The following is a 14982-nucleotide window of genomic DNA, read 5'->3' as shown; positions in this document are numbered from 1 at the left end:
CTGTGGGTCATTCATAAAGGGAATTAATACCCATTAATAGAATGGAATGTTTCAGATTAAATCATAGAGCATTACTGAAGGACACCTCTGAAACAAATAATTTTTTTTGCACCTCAGTATTTATGTAGAACATACCGTAAGCCTCAGATAAATCATATATTTTTTTAGAAAATGTGTTGAGAATGAACGAAAGAGCGAATCAGTGGATTATCTATCTGGCATGTGCCAAATAATCAAAATTAATAGAAAGCCAGAGGTTTATAGGATTTACAGGTTTAGTCCTACGGTTGTCCATTAACTGGGGTTATTGTCTCTCCAGCACTGCTCTCACTGCAGAATTCTCAAACCACCCAGCACAGGATTAGAAAATGTGCACTGATTTACCAAGCACTATCAGGCTGAAAAACTGGACTGCATGTGTCATCCTGACCCACCATTATCTGTTGTTACACTTAAATCTGTTCAAGATGGGTTATGGGAAAATGCAGCTATTCAGAAATCTAATGATTGTTCTGAACATTAAGCCGATTATTACACAACAAGGAACAAATTATGTAATAAATGTGTACAAAAGAAGGACAGCGTAGCATCCCCTCAACAGTCCATTATTATTCTGGGTTTTGGCAGCTTTAGTCTGCAGAAATCAGCTTTCTGTGACAGGTCTGCCTTCACCTGACAGAGGAAGGGGACAATGTTTCCACAAATAATGAGAAAATACAAAAAAGCTATGCTCTAACTGTCAGGAGCAAGAATATCTGTCTAATAGCACACGCGCACACACATGCACACACACACACACACACACACACACACACACACAAAACAGCATTTCCCCTAACAGTATCCAGGTCTAATGGCCAGCAAGGCCCAGGAAATTCCCACCTTCTGCTCATACTCTGGAAAATGACCATTTATTTTTCTGTTGCTAAAGTGCTTGTACTAATTACTAATATTTCTTACAGTTGCTGTGATGATAGTCACCCTGCAAATAACTTATAGTGTATAAAAATAGATGACAGATAAATCCCTATATCATAACATCTAAATGAGGTCAAGCTGCAGTTAAAGCTTTTGAAATGACAGGGTTATCAACATTCAGTGTAACACTGGGTGCACTTACAGGTAAACCAATACTCTGGTCTTACCCCAATTATGGAAATACTCCGATTATTGAAATAGTCATGTAAAAATGTTTTTATCTGAATATCTTCAACAGTGCAAGGTCATAATTGGTGAGTTCAAAACCCAATTAAAATCTCTGGATTTTTGCCAAATCTTTTTTATTTATTTATTTATTTATTGGTGCATATAGACATCTTACTCCAATTTCTTTCAGCTTTTTCAAACTACACGTCAGGCTGAAGTCAAAGACAATGGATAAAAAACAAGGAAGGTATGACTCCATATGTGATGGATGGTACTAACCAAGCACATCACGTTGTTATCTAATTTCTTCTGTCAGCATTGGAAAAAGCCATGCCATTGACCCTTTATTTTGAAAACTTGCTTTAGCAGTATGTGTGGGATCATCATCGTCTTGCTGTAGGATGATGCACGGTCCAATGAGTTTGAAGGCATTTGCTAGAACTTGAGCAGATAAGATGCTTCTGTACACTTCAGAATTAGTTCTGCTGCTGCTACATCATCAGCTGTACCTGTAGCGGCCATACAGTACATGCCCAAACCATAACACCACTACCACATTTCACGGATGAGGGCGGTGCTTCGTATCTTGGGCAGTTCCTTTTAGCCTACACACTTTGCATTTGCCATCACTCTGCTGAAAGTGAATCCGTTTACAAGACCTTTTTCCAGAGTTCAGCAGACTCCTCTGCAGACTCTTACTGTAAGTTTTAGCAAACTGCAACCTGGTCATCCTGTTTTTGCGGCTAACTAGTGGTTTGCGTTTTGCAGTGTAGTCTCTGTAGTTCTTTTCGCGAGGTATTCTACAGACAGCAGTCACTGACACATCCATGCCTGCCTCCTAGAGTTTCTGATCTGTTGGACAAATGTTTGGGGTTTTTTCTTCATTATGGTGATAATTCTTCAGTCATCAACTGTGGAGGTCTTCTTCAGCCTACCAGGTCCTTAGCAGTTACACAGCTCACCAGTGCTCTCTTTCTCCTTAACACAAGAAAGGCAAAGTATTTTTACCTCCTATTACCGCCACGCTTGATACCCAGCAACATCCAGGCTCGTCCAGCATCATAGCATCTATTTCTGCACCCACAGTGACCTAATTCAATAAAGATTATGACACTGTATGTTGCAAAACTATAATAAAAGACACAACTGAATCAATTTCAGCATTTTTATTTCTAAAATATAGTGGTTTTGCTATACAGGCTAAGGGAAAAACGTAGCAAGGCATATGACAGGTACACTGAGAAAAATGCTAAAATGTGCAAAACAAGACAAAATGGAAAAAGCAGTTAAAGAAACAATAAGTGCAATATTTAAAATAGTCATTCCTACCGTCAGTACACTCTAGAAATTCAGTACGCTTCTCCCTTCTCCTGTTTCCACTATTTGGAGCGCACTCTTACTCTTCAAATCCAGAGAATGCACAGCATTGGTGGTTTGTGTGACCACACACAAATTGGTAGCACTTCACACTGTTGTCTTTAGCCTTTTTCCAACTGCATTTGCCAACCTGACACTGTATTTTCAGAGTTTATTCAAAGTCTCCATTTCAGTGAAAAACTGAACATAGGCTGTGTCTGAGGCATTATCTCTGCAGAGTTATAAACCATAATTTCTATAACTACAAATGCCACAATTATTCATCCTCACCCCAGAATCTTCTTCAGTATCATCACATGATTACAGTAAATGATTTTTGAGTGATTATTTGTGCAAAATCAGTTTTGATAACTCTTAATTGAGTTATTCATATCAAAGCATCAGTCGTTTAGTTGCTGAATAGCATGCAGAAGGAGAGAGCAACACATTCACACCTGGGTACTAATCCCTGCTGCCTGGCGGGGTATTTTGTACACTCCTGCACAAGTAGCCATTTCAGGTTTATGTATGTGTAATTCAGTCATCTACCAAGTGCAAAAACCAAGTCTAAAACAATTAGAATTTTTGTGGGAAGTATATATTTTTTTTAAAACTGTTTTTGAACAAGGTAAGAAAAAATATATTCAAGAAGTAATTCTGGGGATTTTTTGTACAATAAATCAAATCATACATCAGTTTAAGCAGTCATCTGTCCTTGAAAAGTTACTGTCGTTTTCGGAGTCAATTTTAGCAGAAATTGTTTGCTAGGTGACCAAAAAAGGTTTTTGTGCATCTCAGTTGTTTTTTCTTCTGTTATAATTTTATGGAATGTCTAGAAATAAAAAGAGAACGAGAGGGTTGGTACACAGGGAGTTCATGGAGAGGGCTTCAGATTTGGAGATCAGGGACACTAGATGATGATGAAGACACATCAGGCACATTAAATGGTGTTTAATATTTGTTATAAAGAAATTATCTGAACTCATCAACATGTTTAATGTTAAACATGTTCAGCTGATTTGCTTGCTGCGTTTACAAAGCAATGTCTTCAAGATGCTCCAAGTGGTTAATGAAAAATAAAAAGCCACCTAGTCACAGGTATTTCTAATAAGCATATACCAGATTGGTCTGTGTAGTACGCTGTTTGCTTTGAAAAAGCTTACATGGGTGTTTGGAAACAAACACAAGCCGCTTTCCTCATCATTTTGATATTACCACAACACAATTCACAATAAGTTACGAAGCTGCTTATGCGTCAATGTTTTTCATAAATAAAGCCCCATAATCTGAGGATGTGGTTGGTTTCACGTTACCATTAAAAATGTGTTTCCTAGACTAGCATTAGTATGTGCAGAACAAAACTTCCATACACGCATTTTAGGGCATTTTTATTTACTATAAAATTAGCCCGTCCCTTTGTTACAATTATACTGACTAGGTTGTATTTTAACATCTGACTGCTTGTATTTTGGTTTAAATTGTATTCCGACTCGATTAAGTTTGAATGTAATTCAAACAGGTAATGACTACTGACAAGTTTGTAGTAGCTGTTTGAAGTAAATTTTCATGGCACTAGGCTAAATATTTTGTGAGTAAATGCACAAAATCCAAAACCTGTTACATATATACCGACTCTCCCTGATTTTTTCCAGGTGGCTGCTGTTGCAAAAGTGTAGTCTAAAATGCTAATCCAAAATAATTAGGGAGAGGGGATCTTTCAAGCATGGTGGACATGATGACCTTTATATGCATAGTTTCACAAGCCAGTGAACACCTCAGACTGCAGGATATGTGTAATATAGGTGCAATTTTGTCTCCTTCATTTCTTTCTGTTTTTTCCATTTTGTATCATCCACATTTAGCCACTCATCCAGAAACTAGATGTCCAGGGCTTTCAAATCCAGGTACTGATTTCTGATTCATTGCATGTACGGTGCGCACATGTGGCTTAAGGCTCTTAATATTCGCTGAGCAATTTTCACTTTTAATTAGGCCATCATGAAGACAGATCTTTGGAAATTGCTTGTCTGCCAAAAAAAGAAAGGGGAGTCTAGCACTTCACCAATATGCTGCAATTTTGCAGATTTTTATCAAGCACAACCCTGTTTTCAGCTCCATATTAAAATTAATCTATTCATTGCATCATATACAGCAGTTCTTTACTCAAAATACAGTTGTTTTCCAGTTAACCCTTGTGTAAGATGGCTGACTTCCTTTAGTCGGTCAGTCAATTGTTTAGTAGCGATCACATTTTTTTTTATTGCACAGGAGCTAAGGCTTGTAGCCCACTATCTTGTGTTAGCAGATATACACAGTAATAATCGAACAGTGTTAACTGATCTCTAACAGTGCTAATCCAACACTTAACTGAGAACATTTGGTCCCAGTCCGGAATGTGGGATCAACAGTTATCTACAATAAATCAACATTGGACATTTTACTGTGTAATTGTCAGGCGTGGTCTATAGAACAGCCTACACCTATGTTTGGATTCGTGCAATTCTTATTTTTAGCATATTCTAATTTTGCATTAAACGTGTATTGGTATTAATTAATTTTTTCTCTCTCTGAACAAACAGGATTTTTCATTATGTTGTTTATAGTGATGTTTGTTGTGTTTTTGGTTCTGGACAAATGAGCTTTTAAAAGCATATCACATAAAAGCTGTTCTTATTACTGTTTACCTTGTTATTCCTGCTTTATAATTCACAGTAAAAAAATACTTCTAAAAAGTAATCTGCAATTTTATTTAAGGACATGATCACACTGGATCCACGTCTAATGGCACTGCATTTATGTTTTAATTAGGATTCATTTAATTATCCCAATAAACTAGCAAACAGATAATGCATTATTAGAAATATTTTTTTGGTTTAGTAGCCAAATGATAAGGCAGTCCATTCTTTATAGCCTATTGTAGAACCCTCGGGTCAGCACTGAGAGTATAGGCGCAGTGACGTCGCAAATGCTCAGGTACATTTCCGGTTTCTGCGCTGTCCCCCAAGTGTAAACCATCATTAACTTCATCAAAGACTTTGTCAAAAGGAAGAGACAACAACAGTGCAATATATACAACAGTCTTTAAATATGTAAGAAAATAATTTCTTAGAATCGCTTAGTCTAAAAAACTGCCAGTCGACCAAGATTTTCTTTGGGTGAAGACAGCCTTAACTGTAAGACTTCAGTATCAGAGCAACACAGTACTGTGGGTTCCCCCATACAAACAAATCTACAGAATTCATCCTTCAGGAAAGACAATTAACATCTGGATTTAAAAAATAATGGTAAGTAATTTCATTTGTATTATTATTATAATACAACATAATATATCTCAATTATTATTTATACCAAGAATATACCATGACATATCTCTACATTTCCCCTTTATAAATGGTTCTTCTATAACCGGTATGTAAAATTGACGCACAATAAAGTCTCATGTTTACTTTGAGATTTTTTGAATAAGTTATTATTTCCTCTTTAATAAAGCATCAATCATTTTCTCTAACCATCATTTTTCTGCTTTCATGTGTTATTTATTTGCTTTTTCCCCTCATATGGCCTGTAAAATACACCTTGCAAATGTATTGTATCAACAGTGAAACCAAAGGAGTTTAATTATGGGTTGTTATTCGTTGAATTTATCACACATATGCCACAGCTATATGTGTTACACTTCACACATCTCCAGGAAACAAGACTGTAGCACAAATACTTTGACCTCATGAAACCATGACTTAAAAGAATGTGCAATATGTCTCACAATATGAACCCTTTTTTTCCTTCGCTCACAATCCAAACAAAAAAACATCCAGTTCCTGAATCTGTTGTCCACCAATGAGATCTGTAGACTTAAGCAATAAAAATAATTTTGAAGCTATTCACCAATAATAATCGGAGACTTATACAATGTAAATCATTTTTAACCATCATTTACGATATGACCAAAAAAATCACGGCACCCCTTGGTCTGGGGCTGTTTTTCATGGTTTCGGCTAGGCCCCTTTTCAGTTACAGTGAAGGCAAATCTTGATGCTACAGCATCCAATCACATTCTAGACAATTCTGTGCTTCCACAACAGTTTGGGGAAGGCCTTTTCCTGTTTCAGCATGGCAATCCCTCGGGCACACAGCAAGGTCGAAATATAAATGGTTTTGTCAAGAATAGTGTGGAAGAACTTGATTGGCCTGCACAGAGCCCTGACCTCAACCGCATCCAGCACCTTTGGGATCAATTGGAAAGCCAACTGCAAGCCAGGCCTAATAGCCCAATCAGTGCTCAACCTCACTAATGCCCTACTGGCTGAATGGAAGCAAGTCCCTGCAGCAACACTCCAATGTCTAGTATAAAGCCTTCCCAGAAGAGTGGAGGTTGTTATAGCAGCAAAGGGTGGACAAACTCCATATTAATGCCCATAATTTTGGATGATATGTTGGATGACAGGTGTCCATGTACTTTTGGCCATGTAGTGTATATCGCTTCTGCTGGAGAAGCTCATCAAATATTTTATTCATACATTCATTCATTCATTCATTCATTCATTTATGCTCAGAAATGCACTGAATTCATGGTACAATATGAAATCCATAATTGTATTTTTCAGGAAAATATACATATGACAATCAGATTTTTCTTTGCAACTCACTGCTATTAAAAATAAGACATTTTTGAGCCAACAAAATCCGCTTTGTGCTATGTACAGCCACACATTTACAAAAAATTCAGTGAACTCTGTTCTGAAAGAATAAAAATCTGCTTCTGAAAAAAAATAAAATGGCTATAGGTGAGAAAATGGCAAAAAAAAACGGAAGTTTAAGTTATTATGCAATACTTGTTCCATGTTATCACAAAGCTTTCCAACACAACCAGTCCAACATATTATCTAACAAGACCAGGTTAAAACCCAGTATATGGCTGGACCTAACACACGTGATCCGGCCGACCAATGGTGTAACTTCATCACTCAGTCAGTCAGTCACTCACAGACATTCGCGTTTGTAGGGCTGGCCCCGTTGTTGCGTTCCAGCCAAAAAGACTGTTATCTTGTTATCCATTTCATTACATTTATTTGGCAGACACTTTCATCCAAAGTGACGTACAATAAGTGCATACCAAAGGTCACTGGAACAACTACAAAACACAGGTCCGATTACAATACTCATTATGTAACAGTTATTCATAGCCATAAACACAGTAAGTCCAGTTCACACAGTAAGTATAGGCTAGGTCAGAAAGTAATGTTAAGTCAAACTAGGATGCATGACAACACATGACAATGAGCTACAACATCAAGATGCTTTATCCAAGTGCATAATACATCTATGAAACATAAAAAATAAGCTTAAGGATGTGACATAACCACAAAAGTGGTTTTATACAATCATCGATTTGTATGGAAAATATATGCTCTATGTGGTTATTGATTTGTACCGAAAATATACTGTATATGTTTTAAGTACTCTTGAATCAATATTAAAATAACACATAGTCAGTCCAGAACCCTTAATTGTTGGAATCAAGTACCATTATAAAGGAAACACATTCCTTATTTACTAAATGACAAATAATTTGTCTAATCATTCAGTCACAAAATATGTTTTATGTTAAGAAATTAATTCAAGTTAAATTTGTGTCGTATAAAATATAAAAGTGATATAAAACTGCAGCTTTAATTTCACTACTTTTACACACAGCAAGCAGAGAGGTGTATTACAGAGAGAGCATGAGAAACAAGACAGGCATTTTTCTATTCTATTGCTGGGATTTGTTTTAAAGCAAAACTGTTAAGTTAAACGTACAGCATATGATGTCTCTTAAGTTAGTTTCAAAAGTTGAGTACTATGCACTAACACAAACACCAGCTTATCAGAACATATCATCCTTTTTTTCATACATACTGAACTTGCATTTACGCAAAGAGCTAATACACAGCAGCTTGGCTGCCTGCAGTCATTGTGTCACCGACCTATTCCCTTGTGCCATGCTCTCTGTACTGCTGGGATAGGGCCATGCAATCCACTCTAGAACATGGGTGCACAAACTTTTTCAGTGAATACCCAAATATATCAATCAATGCTTTTCACAACCCAAACTGATGTAATTCTTATCACTGACAATTAATTGATAATTAATTGTTAAACCGCTCACAATAGCCATGTTTTTAATATCTACAAGCTAAATGAAAGGACGGAGTTACTGAAATTAGCAGGCAATTATTCACAGAAAGCATAGTCAAATCAACAGAATTTCAGGATTTATCGATGAACCATAACATGGATAAAGTGCTCAAAGCTGCCAGACAAAAAACCATATGATAAAACATTTATTCTCATTAATGTTACAGTGATCGTCAGTGAGTTTGTTTTTAATGCTACGTACCAGCCACTTACTCATTTCCCAGTGGGAAATTTCTAATGCTAATAGAAGCTAAAGCCGTCAACTATCCTATGTTATATGAACAAGTTAATTAGGCAGAATCGGCACTCGTGAGTGCAGTAAAAATGATGCACTAGTAAGCTTTTGCATAAGTCATATGACGTACAAATGAAAATTATAAAAATGCATTTTAACTTTTTTTTTTCTATTTAGCATTTATTTGTACAAACACGGAATAACCTTAATGAATACTAACACCTTTTTCCATACAGGCCTAATTGCATTGCAGTGTTGGTTTAAGCTACACGATTCCAAAACCAAATAGATCCCCCATGACCCAATTTTGGCTGGCCGACCCAATCTTTGTGCACTGCTGCCCTAAACAAGAACTTGCTAGCCAAATAAGAGCATCAAGGAAAGCAGTTTGGCAGACTGTAGTAGAAATTATGTAAGTCGCCTCTCTCTCTCCATTGAAAATAAATGACTTCTGGCGGGAGTGCTGTGGGAGTGTCATATGTGGTGCAAATCCGGGGTAACTCAGAATGATTTCATGGCCCAAACTTGTGCACCTTGTGCAGTTTGTGCACTGCAGCTCTAGAACATTGCTCACTGGCAGTAAGAACAGGCACACACTAGTGTGAAAGAAACGAAGAGGAAGACGGATCAAAATAGCCTTTCAGAAACACAGAATCACTCTCTTTCTGAATACAGTATCCACAGATATCCACTGACACACACACACACAAACACACAAACACCCAAAATGAGTGTGTCAGTCTACCTGCTCATTTACCCTCATGAATGTGCCAAATATGAGATTCATGAAAGGTGTCCTGAGAGGTTACTAGCATTTTAAAATTGAAACTGGTGATCATATTTGTGTGCATTGTTTTTAAAATCGTGAAGAGCGAGTGAGATGTGTGGGAACTGTGTTTTCCATTTTGGGAACATGAATACAAAAAGGTTTTTACACATTTCAAGTCCACAAACGATAAAACTTTGAGAAAGATCTGTCGGCGGTTTCATGCCAGAAACCTCTGAGAGAAGAAACAACATTTTCCAAATTCTGGTGCACTATCTGCCAAAAACGAAATCACACACAGCTTTCAAAAACCTGCAAAATGGATCTTCATATAGAACTGATTTCAGAATCATATCCCCTTTAATTTGAGAGTAGCATACAAATAAAATAAAAACTCACTGATGGCCAAAAAATACCAACAATAAAAAGTATTCAATGCATCCACAAATAGATCATCTCACATATTACTACAACAAAGATCATAACTGCACCAGGAAAACAGGGAAAAAACAGGAAACCACAACTACTAGTGTGAGAGAAACAAAGAGGAATAAGGATTAAAATAGCACACACACATACAGACACACGCACGCATACACACACACACTGGAGAGGATCAAAGACTGCTATTAAACATTGCGCTGTACATCAATCTCTTGATCACCAGCCAACAATGATTATACAGGCATGCAGCTGTTTTCTTACCAACCTCCTTTCTTATCTTGTCAGTGAGAACACATATTTTTTTGCCCATGATGTGAGAAATTGCTGTAAATTGTACAAAAATTTTTTGCAGTTAGCACCTGTTTAATTTATTATTTAGATATTCAGTGGCCGTTCTTGTACAGAGCAACTTACACACACACACATACACAACCCATTTAAACAGCTGGATATTGACTGAAGCAATTCCTAGTCCAAGCCTGCCAAGAGTCCCAACTGGTAATTGAACCACAACCGTGTCTTGTCAGTATCTGACCTTTAATATTTTAATTTAGACTTTGTTTTTGTCTGTTACTGCTTTGTATTGACATGTATTTGCGTTTTGTGTGTACCCCAGGAAAAGTAGCTCCTGCATGTGCAACAGCTAATGGAGACCCAAATAAACATAGAAGTTCAATAGTAGTCAGGTTGCACATACAATGTAAGCACACCAGTATACTGACCACCTCAAATAACCACCCCTTATTATAGCTTCACAAGAGAGAAAAGTGTGCTCCCAGGCCAGGAGGGCAAATCTGGAGAAGTCACGCTTAACTTCCTTGAACCTGTGAAAGCCAGCACAGAGTTGGATGAAGACACAAATGCATTTATAATAGTAACATTCAGGAGCATCTAGATTTCTCATCCTATTAAGGCACTGTTCTAGTGCATGGATTGGCCACACGGTCTGGACACAAATCCAGACCGTGCAAGCGCTGTGGCCGCCAGGCCCACACAGTGAAGCAGTTGGCTCTAGATGACAGGTTGCCTGAAACCCTCCTTTATAGTGTTGCATCATGCACCCGGGACTCCTACTGGTCGACGTGGTGCGTGCAAGTCTGCCTGTTGAGCTGCACATATAATATCTTCCTCCAATTCATGTCTGTGCGAGCCGAACTTGCAAACTCTGGTGTGATAAGAAGGGGCTGCCAGCTTCATGTTCTTCAGAGATGAGCAACCATTTGCAGTAAGTCGTGAATTTAAGTAAGGCTGAATTCAAATGTGTATTCATCAAAACTGCTTTATTCTTAGAGCTACCTATTTAGATGCTTTTATGATAGTTTATTGAGCCATATTTTATCAGCATTAAGATGCTAAAATTACATGTTTATGAAAATCCAGTGAATTCAGTGAAATTGTTATGCAAGAAACTTAACGAACTGATCATATGATCAGATTCACCTAAGCAAGTTTGTTTGTTTCTGAGGTTATTTAATGACACCCAGGGTTACTTATAGTGCTTATCAGTTTTGTACTCTGAGGGAAACATTAAAATATTATAGTTACTGTGATAAAACACATAGCTCACAGCTATAGCAGTGAACAGAATGCAAACCCAATATTCAAGGACCAGAGTCCTACACTACACTAATACCCACAAATCAGCCTCTGCTTAAAGCCCAGGGTACAGTAAATTACAGCATGGCAGTTCAAATAAAATTACAGCTTAGCAATAACACCAGCTCCGGAGAAAGAGCGTACAGAGATGTCTGGATGACAATGCAGGTTGTCACATGAACCTGCAAGCTTAACAACAATAATTAATGTCTGCATGCAGCAGGCAGAATGGAATTTATGCACACGGTCTCTATGCTGTGTACAGTTGCTCTTGTTATGACTCATTGGCATGGTCTACAACTGACATATTCACTTGGTAAATTAGCATCCTTTGTCCTCTGAAGTAGCACTCCATTGTTCAATTGATTTTTTGTGCTTCTCTTGCTCCCTTCTGATTCTTTTCAGAGCAAATAAATGAAGAGCCAAATGCCGTTCATGTTATACCCTCATAGACAATGACCCAGTGCACCTCACCAATGAAAAACTTGCTCAACATGTGATTGCATAGGAGGCAAAAGCTCAAAACTGAAGAAATATATTTTATTACTGATCATCCCAATTAAAATAATGTACATCACCAGACATTATCTTCATGAATGGGCATGACTTTTTACAGTTTATAATCAGAATGCAATCATCCAGAAGGAAGTAAGACTTTGGATGAAGCGTTCTATGGTCCAACATGGGTCAAGTGGAGGCCATTGGCTTTCAAAACGGCAACGGTAAATGTGTATATCTTTAACTCCTTCTGAGACAAAAGGTATGCAAAATGATCAAAGTGGACAAGTATTTTATTTTTTCACTGTACTTCTGTGGAAATTAGCCTGAGGCCTTTGTAACTGATTCTCATTGACCCAGAGTCACTGCGTCAATGCTAAAGCTATTAACACCATGGCCGACGACTTGCGTAAAAAGTCAGTGTGCCATATCTCTTGCCAGGAATGCATTCAATGCTCTGGTCTAATGTTGGTCAGTATTATTAATCCAGTGATATTACTGATATCGATTCACTTCATATTTCTTATTTACAATAACAATGAACAGTTACATTGTGGTTCCATATTTCCAAGTCAAATATAGCTCCTCAAATGTATTTTTTTATATGTATAAATAAATATTTTTATTTTACTGAGTGAAATATAGCCCCTCAAGTAGCATTTTACAATTAAGAAATTAACTGATTATGTACCATATAGGAAGACTGTACAACAACTTCCATATTTGCAATGCTGACACACAGGAAGCAGAGAAAATCCTCCACCAGCTATCAATTTCAGAATGATTTAGCAATGTGTGCACTGGGAATCTCGTCACAAATTGGCCAGTGTCAGGTGAGGCCATCAAAATATATGAGGCAATATAGTTAGTATATAGTGAATTACCAGCAACCAAAACAATTTAGGAATATTTAAACAGCATTCAACTGCTTTTACTCAGATTAATCCACGTTGTCATGTACATCCACTCAGAATCAAATGACACTAAAATGCCAAAATATTGTTGCAAATCAGACGAGGAAAATGGACATCCATTTCGTTCAGGTGCACCATGTGTCAGATGTATTCACAAACAAATAAAAAATAATATCAATAACACTCAGGCATAAAATGGACATTTTCATGGCCTGCATCTTCAAATGTCTAAAATCTAGTAGCTCAGAAAATGTATTTGAATGTAATGTGCCTTTCATGATGTTTTTTCTGATTAAATGCTAACCATCAGGGGATGCTGCCATTACATTTTATGTAACTTACCTGAAACATTTTTCTGTGACTTAGGAGAAATCCATTCTGCCTATTTGAGGAATGTTTTCATCACTATTTCCAAACCAAATGACAATCGAACTGGTATGTTTCCAAATGGTTATATCATTTTATGTTAACTGAGTACAGCCAAAAAAACAAAAAATTAATAAAGGAGAAGTTGGGAAAAAAAACCCTGAAAGTGTTCCAGTGTAATGGAATACCAATATTCATGCATAGTATGGTGACTGCTTTCTATCAACATATGTAAAATGTATAGATGACAAATATTTTCATTTTGTACAATGGGATAGTTTTTCAATATGCAGAGATTAACTGGATATGGCCAATTGGCCTCACCAATAAGCAACAAATATTTGGAATGTACCCTTGCAAATAAATAAATAAATAAATAAATAAATAAATAAATAAAAAAAACACTGCCAATCCCAACCCCTCAAATGGGTGGCCTACTGGCTTTTGTGAGTCTCTTTTGATATTGCCGGCACTGATGCATTTATCAAATGACCATCATAGCTTTTGAAAGGCCATCCTTATTATGGCTGTACTAGTACTAAAAAAATACACAATAAATGACAAAAAAGATAAAATGTCAGCTGTACTATCTTGATATGAAAATACTGTCAAAACAGAAAAAGAGTGATATCTCCATGGGGAAATGATTCATCGCTATCTAATGACTCCAACTGATCGATCAGGCATCCATGGACTTGCATGTGAAAGGGTCATATGAAAGGTCTTCCTCTGATTCCACTCTGCAAGCTTATCTGTAGTCTGCAGTGTGAATAAGAAGAAACATCACGTTTCATCGGAGAACTATGGATGTCGCAGTGGGATTGCAGTGACGATTGGCCATTCCAAATTGGGGACGGAATTGGAGATGCTCAGATCGATGTTGGGAGCCAAATTATTTTTAAAATATATGTATATGTAGACAAAACTTAGTGATGCCTGACTACACTGTCATACTGGATCTAGCTGATAAGTAGCAAACTTCTGGAAATGGTACAGGCTGATGGTGCATGGCTAATTTACAAATAAATACCTGTTAAAGTTAAATTGGTTTTAAGAATATTTTGACATGAGATAACCTTATATCACCCTATATCTTGCGATTCAACGCAGCTGACTGCAGGAGAAGTTGCATGTTTTGCAGCTTGCTTTATTGTCCAGAGAGTTTAAGCACATGAAAGGAATCCAGTGTTTGATGGAAATTGCTCTTTTTGTAACACTTCCCAAAGCAGGTTAGGTTCAGTAGCTTGCTTGCCAGATTTTTAATAGTGATAGCCACAGGAGAGGTCCTAATTACATACTGTCAAGTGGATATTTAGCCTTCCATATGTGGTTATTAAATTAGATTTTTTCCACTTGGTAGTCAGTGCCTGTAGACAGTGGTATATTTCTGGAAATTAAGCTTCCTGCTTCCACATTGAGATAATCAAGAACAAAAATTGTATTGTGCTAGTGCATATTTAATTTCCTTGCTTTAAGTAATTTTG

General features: G+C 37.0%; 1 protein-coding gene across 2 annotated transcripts in view; it reads right to left on the bottom strand.

Moving 5' to 3' along the window:
• Positions 1–14982, bottom strand: part of LOC135262952 (X-linked interleukin-1 receptor accessory protein-like 2) — a 151653-nt gene that overhangs the window by 122324 nt on the left and 14347 nt on the right. The window lies entirely within an intron of this gene.

The sequence above is a fragment of the Anguilla rostrata genome, chromosome 9 (assembly GCF_018555375.3).
Source record: "Anguilla rostrata isolate EN2019 chromosome 9, ASM1855537v3, whole genome shotgun sequence".
Taxonomy (NCBI): Eukaryota; Metazoa; Chordata; class Actinopteri; order Anguilliformes; family Anguillidae; genus Anguilla; species Anguilla rostrata.
The sequence above is the reverse complement of the archived record's forward strand: the minus strand, read 5'-3'. Positions and strand labels throughout refer to the sequence as shown.